Below are 15793 nucleotides of genomic sequence, written 5' to 3' on the forward strand. Positions count from 1 at the left end.
CATAGTTGAGATATACCTATGATGACAATTACAGGCCTCTCTCATCTTTTTAAGTGGGGGAAATTGCACAATTGGTGGCTGACTAAATACTTTTTTGCTCCACTGTATATATATATATATATATATATATATATATGTATATATATATATATATATATATATATATATATATATATACTATTTTAACAGATATCAATTATGGAACTCTAAAGTTCCCCAAAGCCCTTTGGGAATAGCCTCTAACATGAGAACAGAAAACAAGAGGTGCACATTGGTCAAATAAGTATACAAAAAGGTCTTTTATACAACTTGACCAGAAAAAATCTTACAAGCAAAAAGTTCCTATTCTCATTTAGCAAAGGCAGGTTCAACCATTTACAGCTTGCTTAAGCAGGCAGAATAAGCAGGGCAGCCATCAGAAATTTTGGGGCCCCTTACACAGCTTTAGGCCAGGGCCTGCCCACTGGCCGTCCCACCGAATCCGCCCACATTGTGGAGACTGGAAGAATGGATGGATGATGCTGGGCATAGATGTGGATACTGGAGGGATGGATGAATGGATGATGCTGGGCGTGGATGTTGATACATTGTGGAGATTGGATGGATGATGCTGGGCATGGATGTGGATACTGGATGGATAAATGGATGGATGATGCTGGGCATGGATACTGGAGGGATGAATCAATGGATGATGCTGGGTGTGGATGTGGATACATTGTGGAGACTGGATGATGCTGGACGTGGATGTGGATACATTGTGGAGACTGGAAGGATGGATGATGCTGGGCGTGGATGTGGATACATTGTGGAGACTGGAGGGATGGATGATGCTGGACGTGGATGTGGATACATTGTGGAGAGGGATGTATGATGCTTAGCATGCATTACAAAGGGACCCCCTCAAAGTCTTGACTATAGTGTAGCATATATTACAAAGGGACCCCCTCAGTCTTGCCTATAGTGTAGCATATATTACAAAGGAAGCCCATTACAGTACTGCCTATAGTGTAATATGCTCTACAGTGGGAAGAGGGCAGGGCATGAATTATAGAGGATGAGTATCTGAGTCTTGACTATAGGAAAGCATGCATTACAAAGGGGACCTGTCAGAGCCTTGCCTATTGGATGGCATGGAGCCCATTAGTCCTGCCTACAAGGGGTAATTTTGGAACCCCACCTAGAGGTTGGTGAAGGGGTGTGTCCGAGCCCTCCTATAGGCTCAGGTGCATTACAAAGTCCTGCCTATAATGTATCATGTAATACAAAGAGGACCTGTCATTGTTCTGCCTATAATGTAACATACATTACAAAGGGGACCTATCAGAACCCCATCTTTAGGGCAGAAGCCATGCCAGCAGACAGATTGAGATAGTCGGATTCCACATTTCTATTCATTTCTGTCTATAGCCAGATGCACCTGGGTGGGGATGAAGATGATTGAGTTACATTGTGAAAATGGATGAGGACGACTCTGGGTGGGGATGAGAGTTACATAGTGAAGAGGGGCTCTCCACAATGTAATGCTCATCTCCACCCAGAGTCATCCTCATCCATTTTCACAATGTAACTTAATCATGCCAGCTTGTCAGCCTCAGGTGTCCCATTGAAGGAGATAAAAATAAGGTCCAAATATACAGCACAAGGAACACAGTAGCACACCAACTTTTTGTGACTTACCCTCCCACGCCGCTCTCTCCTATCTGCATGCACCTAATAGGGCTGGGTCGTTCACTGGGCTAGTGAAAGGCTGCGGTGGCTCAGCTCAGGCTTGAATGTAAGCACCCTTCCTTCTCTATAGCGGCCATCTGGGGGGGGGGGCTAGTGAAAGAAAGGCGGTGGATAATCAGACTTGTGTATGCTTCCTTCTCCCTTTCTGTAGTGGGCGCCGGAGGGGGGCAGGGCCCCCTTGGGACACTCAGCCTCTTACAAGAGTACTGCCTGTACTACCCCCCTGATGGCGGCTCTGAGAATAAGGCAGCTGGTTACACTGGTACTGGCCACTGTTCAGCAACCAAATTTAGCACATGAATGCTCTGTATGAAACGACCATAAAAAGTTGGCCACCAGCTCTTTTCTCACAGCAAAATAGCGAGACTGACATTGACTGAATTTAAGATTGTACCTGTCTTAAATTCAGAAACCTGTGGTGAAATGGTGGTTTTGGTAGAGACCCTAAAATAGCATTGCCTGATGTCTGTCTAGCTGCCTAGACCATGACTTGGTCGAACATAACTATATTATGATCACTAAAAATGTCTTAGCTTAGGCATCAGACATGCCTGTCTCAATGACATAATGACTAAAGCCTTAGTCCTAAAGCCAAGATGATCTAAAGAGATCAGTCAAAACTTCATGAGGCTGGCAATAGCATTATACACTTACAGAGGCTGGAGATATACTATATATATATGTTAACAGCCTTTTACTGTACTGTCCAAGCAGATACGTTTAGCTTTATACATAATACCATAACATTGTGCATACTATCAGGGGAACTTGGCAACATACAGCAAGAAAATAAAATTGCTTTTTGGCCCAATAATATTTCACCTATGCCCCAATTGTTTTGAGGTGACCCTGACATGAAGGTTGATTTACTAAAGGCAAAAATGCTGTTCACTTTGCAAGGGAAGAAGCAATCTGCAGGGGAATTTAGTGAATGAGGTGAAGCTCTGTTGACTTCATTTATGTGGAAGCAAAACTGATTTTTTTTTGTGACTGAGTATTCTTTGCAAAGTCAAATTTCACCTCATTCATTAAGCTCTGGGAATTCCCTTGCAAAGCACAATTTCCCTTGCTAATTGTACAGCCTGTTTTTCTTTAGTAACTCAACCCCAAAGTGTCTGAAGTATAGATTTTCTATGATTATGCAGAGATTGTTTCACCTTTACTAACCAGTGCAAGGCTATGTAGGATAATACAAAGCAGAATTCAGTTGGTTGGTAAGGACAATAAAGACAGCTCTTTTAAAGCAGAACTTCACTCTCCAAATCAACATGAACTATTTTTAATCCTTATACATATATTTTTAATCCTTCTATATGCAAGCAGTAGTAAATAGATAGGAAGGTAAATTATATTTACTTGCTTGAAACTTTTATTTTGTATTTTTTTCAGTTACTTCCTTGTTTCTGGCCCAGGCTAATCATGTCCTACATCCCAGGAGTCTTTGTGGAGAAGGGGTTTTCTCAGCTAAGAACACCCTCCTGCCTGCATACCTGAGCTAAGGGCAGATGGATTCCAGGAAGTAAATGGTACATGAATCTTACTCAAACAATGAATCCCTTACTCAAGATGGCCATGGCTAGAAATGCCAGGGGGTGTTTTTAAAGTGATTTCCCAGCAAAATAGAGGACAGAGACATGGATGGATGTGTGATTTTGCTTTGAATATTATAAATGAAATAGCATTTTTGGGTTGTGGTGCTCAGATGCAGCGCAGTTCCATTTTAAATTGGTACAACATGAGAACTACAAGCTCCAGTTAATATTACCAAGCTCTAATTATGTAAGTAATATCAAGCAGTATTGTAAAATCAACCCATTCCATAAAAATAAATTAGAATGTAAAAGCAAATCCTTGTCTTCTGAAAAACATGGTGAGGATATCTCCCTGGAGGGTGGATTGGGGGGAGAATAGGAGGATCTGTATTAGAAAGAGGGTTTGGGGGTGGGGGAGATTTGTGCTGTGGGGGGAATTTGGGGGGACAAGAGATTTATATCACAACCTGTTTCCTACTGAGCAAACGCAAGTCGCGCTGCGCCTTTCTGAATGGTCCCGCTGTCTGGGGGGGAGGTGGAGGGGCGTTGTGTGGCGATCTTACCTGGAAGTGGGAGCGGGTATCTGGTTTCAACAAGTATCCACTCCCCCCCCAGAAAGGTGCCAAATTTGGCAGCAGAGGGGGGGGGGGAGGAAGCAAACAAGCGGAGCTTCCCCTTTTGGGTGGAGCTCTGCTTTAATCATATTGAGACATAAGGCTGAACATCAGGAGATTATATATATATATATATATATATATATATATATATATATATATATATATATATATATATATATATTTATATTTATATTTACTGTATTGTTTCTAGATTATGACAATGTTTTGTGTTATGTTTAATTCTTTCAATAAAAAACATTGAACCCAAAAATGACAAAGCAAACTATTCCTTTTGTTATAAAATCAAATATGCTTTATAATTGATTTTTACAAATGCCCATAATCTCACTGGTGTTTGTGTGAAACTATTTTGATCTTAGTATTAACATTGAACCGAAAGAAATTTCAAAGCAAACTACAGTACTCGTTTTGTTATAAAATCAAATAAGCTTTTAATTAAAGTGCCCGTAATCTCCCTATGGTTTGTGTTTTAGTATTATTTTCGTATACTTTGCATTTGCGGTAACCAATCCCAAGCCTTTTGAATCTGCCCACGAGGAAGCTTAAAAATCTGTACTTAAGCTGGTCATAGATGGATCGAAATTTGGTTGGCTCAGCAGGAACTGGCCGAATTTCAATCCATCTACTGTATAACTGTTCCCGTTGGAGAGCAGTCAGTGATGGACACCTGAATAAAACTGTTGGTATATTTTTGCTCGATCAGCATTGCAGCCAGTTGGCTGCAGCACTGATCATTGAATTCTCACAACAAAGAAGTCCTGGAGAACTCAGTGGGGCAGATTCATCAATCTACCATGAATTTGTGGATGGGGGAATTCTTTTGTTTATTTTTTGATTAGCCAGCTGGCTGATCCAAAAAAGGAATGATCCATGTATTGCCAGCTTTAGATTTTTACATTCTTTGTGTAAATCTTGATTTCAATAGGATTTAGAAGCATCTAGAACTGGATGGAAAGTCTTGGCTGTCACACATAACAGTTGTCCCAACAGGTTCTTTTTAAAAGTGATCAGTCACAACTGGTGTGCCTGTTCCTTGAACAGTTAATCTACGTTGTTTGCGCTAATGAACTTGGCAAAAGAGTGTCTGTTGGTGCACAGAAGAAACTGGAATGGACTTGTATAGAGGCCGTATACACAACTGTGGGAGAGACACCATGATTGCTACACATGCAGTACATGGGAACAACTGTCTGGCATGTCTAAGAATAGTGCGATTGTTATTTGTTACTATACTTGGCCAGGTGCAGGCGTCATCTTTGACAGACACATTACACAGACTACAGTAATACGGAGGCAGAGCCTTGCACATCAGAAGACAAGAGCTACAGGCAGATATCAGTTCAACATACCATACAAACATTGGGATGGGGCTATGGCCTCAGGTATAAACAACTGAATGGGCACACTAAGAGGCATTATATACAATGAGTAGGCATGTGCTGCCATTTTTCTGCTGTGCATGGCATGCCACTGGTCTGAGTACTTTACAATTTCTCAAACATGGGGGCTGATGTGCTAAAATAGAGGAGGTCCTTTCCTGAGCAAAGTGAATGACAGTAAATAAGATGCACATGTGTTTGCTTTGAATACACAATCATCTGCAAGGGAAATTACAAAAAGCTAATAATTATTTGCTCGTACGTGATTGGTTGAATGCAGCTTAATTTTTTCAAACTATGATCACTTTGTATGTTACAGACTTTTCCTTTAGCAAATCAAACCCATTGTGTTTGCCAGGACTCATTGTTTGACAAGTAGAAAGACAATACTTCAGCACTGAAGAGTAGTGGACTGATGGCAAATTCACATGGCAGCCATATATTGGACAGTCTTGCAGGCTTGATAATTCGATGGGTAACCAGGTAAACATCAAACCTTGCTGCCCACATGGACAGGGTGAATCCTTGATACTAAACGACTCACAAATAAACTAAAATTACAAGCTCATAAAATCTCTAGGATGTCCGCCTCTATATGGTTTAAGAAGAAGTCCAATGGGGGGACCTATTGAACTTATTCTTGAACTCATAGGGGCTGGTGTCCTAACAACTTTACGAACTTGTGATTTTAAGTTGTTTGTGACTATAACTACTTGTGTATTTTAAATGGTACAAAAAGGTAATTCACAAAGTTGGTGCGTTCTTGTTTTGTCATTCACTGTTTCAAGAGGAAGTAAAGCCTCTAGAGAAAAAAAAAAAAAAAAAAACATGCACCCTGCAAGACAAAGGCATAATGAGCTAGTATGCATGGCATACTAGCTCATTATGAATTACTTACCTGAGATCAAAGCCCCCAAAGCGACCCTCGTTCACATCCTTCGTCGGCGCCATGATACCTGGAGTGACTTCCGGGTATCGCTGCTCCGTCGCTGTGAGTGGCCGAAGCAGCGATGACGTCACTCCGGCGCATGCACGCAGGAGCTGTCAGTGATGGCATGCTCGCCCTCACTAACGGCATGCTCAGTGCGCCTGCGCTGTTGTCTATGGTGCGCATGCGCCGTAGACATCGGTACAGTCTTTTTTGCAAGTATCTCCTAAACCGTGTGGGTTAAGGAGATATTGCAAGCACTTACAGGTAAGCCTTAATCTAGGCTTACCTGTAGGTGAAAGTTGTCCCAGAGGGTTTACAACCACTTTCACTTGTATCAACATTGGACTGGGACTTATAGAACTTTTTTCGAGTGTAAGTAGAACTCATTATCTCACATACACATTTTTCTAGCTAGTTGGAAGTGATACTTGTGTCACTACTTATTTAATCAGTTAGGGTAGATCAGTGGGTACTCTTAGGCTGGGTATATACTAGTACATTTTCATGAACATTCTCAGTATATTCAACGGCTTTATGAAAGTTGCTCCAAAGTAGCAAAATTTCATTTGCTTTTAACATTCGATTTTGGAGTGAATGGACCTTACTGAGTGAAAACTAGAAATGTGTTGATTCGAATCTGACCTCACTAATGATTAGAAAATCAAATGAGTGCTGGTTCACACCAGTGACCTCTGCGAGATTGCATGCGATTCACACCGCAATGTCTGTGCAATGCGATTTTAGCCGTACAGATAGTATGGCTGATATCGCATCGCATTCGGACCAAACTTGCACAGGATCCTTTTTTTTGGTCCATGCCAGAATCGGATCACATGGGTGTTCACACCCATGCGATTCGATTCATGCCCGAACTGTAAGTTAACAGTGCGATATGCGAGCTAATTTGGGGGTGTCATTAACATTGTATTGACACTCCCAGCAGTTCGCATATGGCAGTATGAAGTGCTGTGCGAGTCAGGTGCGATGTGGGAACCTGCAGTGAATTTGCAGGGTGCCCGCATTGCACAAGTGTGAACCGAGCCTTAGAGTTCTTAAAAATAAAGAATTTGAATAAAAATCTAGTAGTGCACATGTGTCAAACACAAGGCCAGCGGGCCACATGCAGCCCGCCAGGGCATTTCATGTGGCCCTCGCACCTCTCCTGCAGCTGCGGACCCCCCCCCCCCCCCTCGTCTCCACTCCCACTTTGTCTCAGCAGTCAGCAGCAGAGAGGAGGACAGAACTCCTCTTACAGATCCTGTGCTTTTGTGCAGCCTCAGCACTCCCTCATCTCCATCTCCCCAGTCTCAGTATTCAGCAGCCCTCCTCTGTTCCTCCTCCAGACCTTATACTTTCTGCTTCCCAGCACTGCCCCCAGCTTCTTCCTGGCAGCAGCACAAGGGAAGGGGGGATGAACTGTGATGTAAGGGCGGGTGTGGGTTTCTTGACTTCTGAAGGTGGGCTCTTGACAGCTGATCTAAGGAGGGGTGGGGTGCTCTGGACATCTAGTCTTACAGATACAACCGGCCCTTTGGGGGCAACAATAATGCTGATGCGGCCCCCTGATGAAACCCCTGTACTAGTATACACCCAGCATTAAACTCACTTTTATGACTCCTATGCTCTATTTGAATGTCCTGGTAAAGTTCCTGGAACTACAGCCTGCTCCCCATTACACAGCTGTGTGGGGCTAGTACAAGAGTAGGTCCTGCAAGGTGCTGAGATTTTCAATCAGTGTATTCAAGAAATAGGGACACTGAGAGGAACATAACGTACAAAATATATCTTTTTCCCCTTCCCGTTTCTCCATCCCCTGTTGGTTGGTAACATTAAAGTTGTACTTTAATGAATGGTGTACAAATACTAGACGGGGAGCTCTATTTATGCAAACCCTAAAACATTCAGGTAAGGTTCACACTTGCTCACACAATGAAATGCAGCGTTTTATCGTGCGGGCAGTTGTCAGTGGTAGCTCTGGCAGGGAACAGTATGATTAGTGCATCACATGGATTACTTTTTTTTTTTTACTTTATTCAAAATGTTATAAATGACATTTCATTCATGCTTCTTAGTGCTACATGTCTGCATCTTACCGTAGTTCGCCACATCACACATCCTGACTGTGTTGCAGAAAACAATGCATGGCTGAGATCAACAAGAGCTTTTAACAGTGCAGACCCTTCAGGTGAATGCAGTCAGGTGGGTTACAGCACCAAAAGCAAAAATTCAACTGTTTGGCAAGCTTTGATGTTACATCTTAAAGATTGTTGGAATGTAACCTACAGTCATAAAGGTTAAAAACTAGTATTTCACTTATGGTGGAATATTTGCTATATATTTTTGGAATGCCAGCAGTAACCGGTTTTCATTGGACTCTGTGAGGATCATTTACAAAGGAGTTAAGAAACTTCAGACAATAAATTGTATGAGTATTCACTTTAATTATCCATTCATGTGCAGGTGAAATATGTAAACAGGAATTTGCTTTTCACATAATTGGATAATTGAAATTAATATTTTAGAAATCAGCCTCAATGAGGCTGATTTACTAAAACCGGAGAGTTCAAAATCGGGTGCAGCTCCGCATGGTAGCCAATCGGCTTCTAACTTCAGCTTGTTTAATTAAGCTTTGACAAAATAAACTGGAAGCCAATTGACTACCATGCGCAGCTGCACCAGATTTTGCACTCTGCAGTTTTAGTAAATCAGTATCTCTGTAACGACACACTGTAGTGCCTATTTCCTGCTCCAGTAAGAATGTTTCAGCCTTCCCTTTCCACATAATAGCTGCACCAGCATTTCTGAGCTACGATCTTGGGTGCAGGGATCTCACTTTCAAAGTGCACCAAGGATGGACCTGTCTGCTCAAAATGATGTCCACTTAAAAAGGATGGCCGGCTCAAAGTTATTATATTACCTTCAGGAGACTAGCCCTTTGACGTGGTTCTAAAGTCAAAAGGTTTTGCATTGTATGCATTAAGGTAAAAGAAAAAAAAAAAAAAGTTTCCACTAGCTGTTTATCCCCCCTGTCCCAAACACTTACCTGAGTCCTACCTGCCTTACTGCAGCTTGTCTCTCCCCTTTTCCTGCTCTCACAGGCTTCACTGAAAGCATCGGGAGCGATTGGTTGCTGCTGTTAGTCAAATCCTGTGAGGGGCGGGGCTGAGCCACACTGTGTGTGTGTGGATGCACACAGTGCAGCTTGGGAGAATGCCCGTACATGTGCCCCCATAGAGTACAACTTTCTATGATGGAGGCACACATAGAAGAGGAGCAGCAGACAACTATGATTGCTATGATGGGGGCACATATAGACAAGGAGGGTGCAGAGACCACCCATTAATATGATGACATGGAGCCGTCTGGAAAATAAAATATTCAGTTTGCAAACTAATTTACACAGATGACAGCCTACAACCTAAAGCAGGGTGTACACATTCAGTTTTTCTTTTGGGGGTTGAATGAAAAAAAAAAACTGACAGATCCCCCACGTCCACAAAACAATGTTGATGCAGGGATCTCTCCCGCTAAACTATTGTATTCTGATCGGGAGGGGACTCCTTCCACTTCAGAATACACAGATCAGCGCTTGCAGCCATTGGCTGCAAGTGCTAATATTGAATGCCTGTTTTTCAGCATGACTGTTCAACAGAAGCCAGACATTAGACAGACTTCTGTTGAACAGGCATGTAAGGGGCAGAGTCATCTGATGACATTAGTGGGTGAGCCCGCCCCCTTGTGACGTCACTGACCCAGCATGCCCCGGTCGGTGACGTTACAAGGGGCTGGGTCACCCGCTTTCCTTTTCTGATAAGCCCCCTGACTACAGACCCCCACAGCCACAGCCAAGGGTTGTGGGGAAGAGGCCCTTGTCCCAAATCCCCCTTCATTTTGAGGGCATGTGGCTTGGTATAGTTCAGGAAGGGGCGGCTGCTTGCTCACCCCCCCCCCCCCCCCCAATTCCTGACCTGCATGCTCAAATAAGGGTCTGGTATGGATCATGAGAGGGAACCCACACCGTTTAAAAAAAAAAAAATTGGTTTGGGGGGGGGGGAATTGATCGCATGCTGTTTTTTCTTTTCCAGACTTTCCTATTCCCGGCATTCTTTTGTTTACATTTCAGCTCTCAGTGGGGAAGCCCGCTGACAGCTGAGGAGTCATTAAGGATGTGGCGGCCGGCTTCCTGGCCCGCTCCTTAACAACCAGCTATTCTTAACGCAGAATTCAAATCGGTCGTTAATTTTTCAACCAATCCGAATTTGAATCTTTCAGAAAATTTGGAATTCGTTAGAAAATGAATAAACAAATCGAATTTCAAGGAAATAACCAAGAATTTGTTTGAATTTACATTCGGACAGAAACTAATTGCACATGTCTAGGGGAGAAGCTACAAAGCATGCAGAGAATCAAGGAAGTTGTGGAAGAGATGGGCAGCAAGAATTTACAACATGAAAGTAAATTATTCAAGAGTAGTGGTCTCTAAACCGGATGCGGCCCGTTCCATACCTTTAACCGGCGCTTAGGGCATTATTAATCCTAGTGACATGAACAACGGGAGCATAAATCTTGGCACGAACACCAATAATGGGGCATTATTTCGCCCACTGATACCAATGATAGGCACCCTTCCCCCCCACTCATACCTACTAAAAAGCAAATGTGACCTGTTACAACCTTAATATAACAAAGGCTTGCCTCCATCCCTACTGTATATACATGGTAAGAAAAAAGGAGAAATAGAGCTGGGACTTTGCATGTCATTGTGTATGATAATATATAAAGTAGTATATCTAACATTAAATTTTATGTCACAATCCCAAAAGATAGTCCATGATTATAAGGAGCATAATGTGTTAATGAGTAGTAATATAATCTAATCATAAAAGATTAACATATCAAATATATAATAATGACGTATTTAATACGGGTAACCAATGAACATTATTGGTGCAATCAAAAATACAAAATACAGATCATATAGCTTTAATTCACATGATGAATATACAAACGGTAGTAATGTTGTTGAAATTCATAATTGGGCGGGCTTGGCTCGGCACCCTTAATTGGAAACTCTATGCGTTTCATGGCTTATAGTCAATCATCAGGAGTAAAATGCACGATTTATTCAAATAAGCCCACAGACTAGACCCGGCTTCTATGATAGGATTAGGCAGTAGCCTTGGATGAGTTGTCTCAACCGGGGTTGAGGCGGGAGCCCCCCACATAAACCGGAATGAGGACCAGGGGGGCAGCAGCCAAGGAGCAAGCCAGGCCAGCCACGACACCGTCCAGGAGATAATGTGTGTGCACACTTGTCATACAACCAATTCTAAGTGGAGTGGACATGGCATGAGTGATGTCCTTCCTCGCGGTGTGATCATACCTCCCAACTTTTTGAGATCCGAACAAGGGACACCTATTAGCCAAAGTATGTAGGCATAGGACACGCACCCCTGCCATACCCCCTTAAAGTGGTTGTAAACCCTTACAGACCACTTTTACCTACAGGTAAGCCTAGATTAAGGCTTACCTGTAGGTGCAAGAAATATCTCCTAAACCTACACGGTTTAGGAGATATTTGCAAAAGACAAGCACCGATGTCTACGGCGTATGTGCCGTAGACAACTGCGCGTAGGCGCACTGAGTGTGCCGCTTCTACGATCGTGCCGTTAGTGGTAGCTCCCGTGCGTATGCGCGGGAGTGACGTCATTGCGACTCCGGCGCTATGACAGTCACAGCGCCAGAGCCGCGATACCCGGAAGTCACTCTGGGAGATATGGCGGCAACGGAGGAGGGGGACGAGGACCGCTTCGGGGGCTTCGATCTCAGGTAAGTAATTTATAATGAGCTAGTATGCTATGCATACTAGCTCATTATGCCTTTGTCTTGCAGGGTGTTTATTTTTTTTTTTTTTTTTATACAAAAAAAATTCATAAGTTATACCCACAAGTGCTTTTTTACCACTATTCTTTTATACTGGCTTTTGAAATCTAAAAATGCAGCAAATTAATAAATTGGATGAAAGGTTTAGCACTGTGAAACCCTTGTTGAAAGATAAATAGTGCATTTTATATACAGCTGTATAGATTAGACCATAATAAGGGATAAATGAGGAGGAAAGATGGACAGTGGGTCTTTGTTTCAAATCAGGGACATTTCCTCAAAATCAGGGACAGTTGGAAGCTATGCTATTTCCCCCACTGACACCAAAGATGGGGCACTATTCCTCCCACTAACACCAATAGAGGCGTAATTCCTTCCTCTGACACTAACAATAGGGCACTATTCCTCCCACTGACACCAATGATGGGGCACTATTCCTTCCACTAACATCAATAGGGGAATAATTCCTGCCGCTGACACCATTTTCTACTCCCACCGACCACAGTCTGGCCCCTCTAAAGTCTGAAGGACAGCAAACTGGCCCCTTGTTTATAAAGTAAGGAACCCCTGCTATAGGGTATCACAACTAGGGTTGCCATCTGTCCGGGATTTACCCGGACAGTCTGGGTTTTGAATCATGTGTCCAGGTTTCAGTCCACCTGAAACCCAGACACAATGTTCAGACAGGAATGTGGCTCAGAACAGGGCTTCACAGGAGGGTGAGGGGGCACTATGTGTGCCGCATTACTATTCTCTTTGGAGTGCCCAAAGGTGTCCTAGGCCTGTTAAAATCCTATAGTGTATACTAAAACAATGTTTTTTTACTGTGCATCGCTAAAGTGTTCAGGTTTGGCTGGAATAAAAAGTGGCAGCCCTAATCACAATGCACAGACGTTAATGGTCTGTGGTTTACGGCATGCTGCAGTAAAATTGTCTATTTACAGTCCCTTAAAATGAATAAACTGTCTAGTGCAATGTGCCTCAATGTATCATGTTTTTATATGAATGAACCCTACGGCAGCTTGTCAGATGAACCTTTAGAAGGTAATATTTATTTACTGAACAGAAAAAAGGTCCATCTTTGTGCATGAAGAGTTAATTGCTCACCATAATCAGGCCCTTATTAGCAGCAAAAGGTTCTGCTTTGGCTGCTTTACTACAAAAATGAAAACTACCTTGGATCTATATTTATATATATATATATATATATATATATATATATATATATAACAGCACGCTGTGGGATAATCACAATTCCGGAGCTGCACCCTGTTTTTCCATTTTATTTAAATCCTAAGTATGCCACTATATTATACATAGGGATGGATTACAGGGTATTGCTTGCTTAGTTGTGCAACTGAAATTCCACACACAAAAAATCAGCCAATCAGTAAAGATTCTGGGGCACAAATAGTTTGTGCAATAACAGGCTGCTTGTATTGGTTTGCAGGTAGCCATATTTGGGCAGATACTTGCAAACAATCCAAAGGAGTGAGAGATACAAGCATGACACGTGGAGTTAAAGTGTATTTACTCCCTTTTGATCTGTTTAAAATACCAATGAAAATGTTTTACAATATCCACTGGGCAAAAAAATGAGCTGCTCATCCAGCCAAAAATATTGTGAGCTGATAACCTTCTGCCTCGGCACTACTAGTTAGTATTGCTCCCTGCTATCTCTGTGGACTACAAACCAATCTCCCCTGTTATGGAAAAACAAGGGAAGTGTTATGTGGTCCCATCATAGTGTTATGTAGTCCCTTTCCTGGGGTGACAACGCTGCTCAGTACGGTTGTCACTTGTCACCATAGGACAGGAAGTGTTATTGTCAGTACTACCAGGTTTAAACAAAGGGAAAACGAATGAAGCCATCACATCTAAGGACCGGTAAGATACAATACTATCAATTTTATTCTTTGGATTAGATACAAAATAACTGCTTCTAAGCTACAATAAAATGTATTACATACTTTCCAACATGCTGGAAATTTGATGCAAAAGTCCAGACAACTTCTTTTTTTTAACTCTGCATGCACAACACCAGGTATTCGGCAGATCCCTTCTGTGTGCTGATTAAGAAAATCAGTGGATCTGTCATCAGTCCTCTTTATCAGCAAGAAACTTGCCCATCTTTGGCAACCCTAAAGCTGGCCATACACAGACAAACTATTTCACCAACTTCAGCAACTGATAAGAGATCTGTCCATCTATATGATGTTTCGGCACCTAATATTTACCAAAACTGCTGTGATTTTTCTTTTTCAATGCAAACGCAGTGAGAGAATTGTTAAGTTTAATCAGTCACATGGATTTCCATCTTGCTGGGAAATTTCTGTGGTGGATATCACATCACTCTTTGTAGCCAACCCTTTGCTATTGCTTGTTTCTTGGGTCCAACACTACCAATATAAAGATGTTTGGAAGTTTGGGTTAATGCTTAGAATGAAGCCACTACCTCCAGCAAGATGTCGATCCAGACCTGGCATGACATAATTGAGACCCGTTTCACACCGAAGGTGTTTTTCAGGCGTTTTAGCGTAAAAATAGCACCTGTAAAACGCCTGAAAAATGCTCTCTCATGCCTCCCCAGCATGAAAGCCAGAGTGCTTTCACACTGGGGCGGTGTGCTTGCAGGACAATAGAAAAAGTCGTGCAAGCAGCATCTTTGGTGTGGGAGTGGTGTATACACCACTCCTAAACCGCCCCTGCCCATTGAAATGAACACCGCAACATGGGCGCTTTTAACCCTTTTGGCCACTAGCAGGGAGATTTTAACCCAAAAAGTGATAATTAAACAGCAGTAAAGTGCCGCTAAAACTAGCGGAACTTTACCGCTAGCGCGGCCTTCGCCCCAGTGTGAAAGGGTTCTAAAGCTGGGACTGCAGAAATACCGAGTATCATCACCTAAAGCTGGGAAATACAGGATAAACAAAAATTGTCCAAATACAAGAATCATTCTTCTTTGACTCATGGTGTGCAGTAATCCAGTGTGAAACTTTGCTTCTGTGCAGGAGCTTCCTGTAATAAAGACCGGTCACTGCTGCTCTTTCTCCTTGTGCAGGGTGACTAGTCTCATCTCCGCCCCCTCCTGTAGTTTTCTGCAGGCACCCTGCAGTGGGTGGGGCCTTCTAGATCCCTCCTACACTACAAGGTGATATCTGGCTTTCCAAAGGCTTCTGGTGCACACAAAGTGGATGTATGTCCTTTGTGGCAATTGAGGAATATATTTCAATACATTTTTTTTTTTGCCTAGAGTTCAGCTTTAACGTTATTGTAAAGTTAAATTTAAAAAAAATAACAAACATGTCATACTTATCTGCTCTGAACAATAGAATTGCACAGAGGGGCCCAATCCTCCTCTCTGGGGTCCTCCCTTGGTGCTCCTGGTTCCTCCTCTTTTCATTCTGCCACTATAGAAAGCTATTCTAGCACACCTGTAGGCTCCACTCTTTCATCGCAGGATTTGACTGACCTCAGCAGGAGCCGATGGCTCCCGCTGCCTCAGCAAAGCCTGTGGGACTGTGGAGAGCCTCTACAGATGGCCACAGGGCTGGATTGAATGAGGGCCCAGGTAAGAATAAGGGGGGGTGAGGGGGCCATATTACTATGTAAACATTTTTTGCCTTAAAACTGAACTCCGGGAAAAAAAATTTGTTTTCCCTGTGGTGGGACTGTGCCCACACTGTATGGGTTAACTGCTCA

This window comes from Aquarana catesbeiana, linkage group LG13 (assembly GCF_042186555.1).
Source record: "Aquarana catesbeiana isolate 2022-GZ linkage group LG13, ASM4218655v1, whole genome shotgun sequence".
Lineage (NCBI taxonomy): Eukaryota > Metazoa > Chordata > Amphibia > Anura > Ranidae > Aquarana > Aquarana catesbeiana.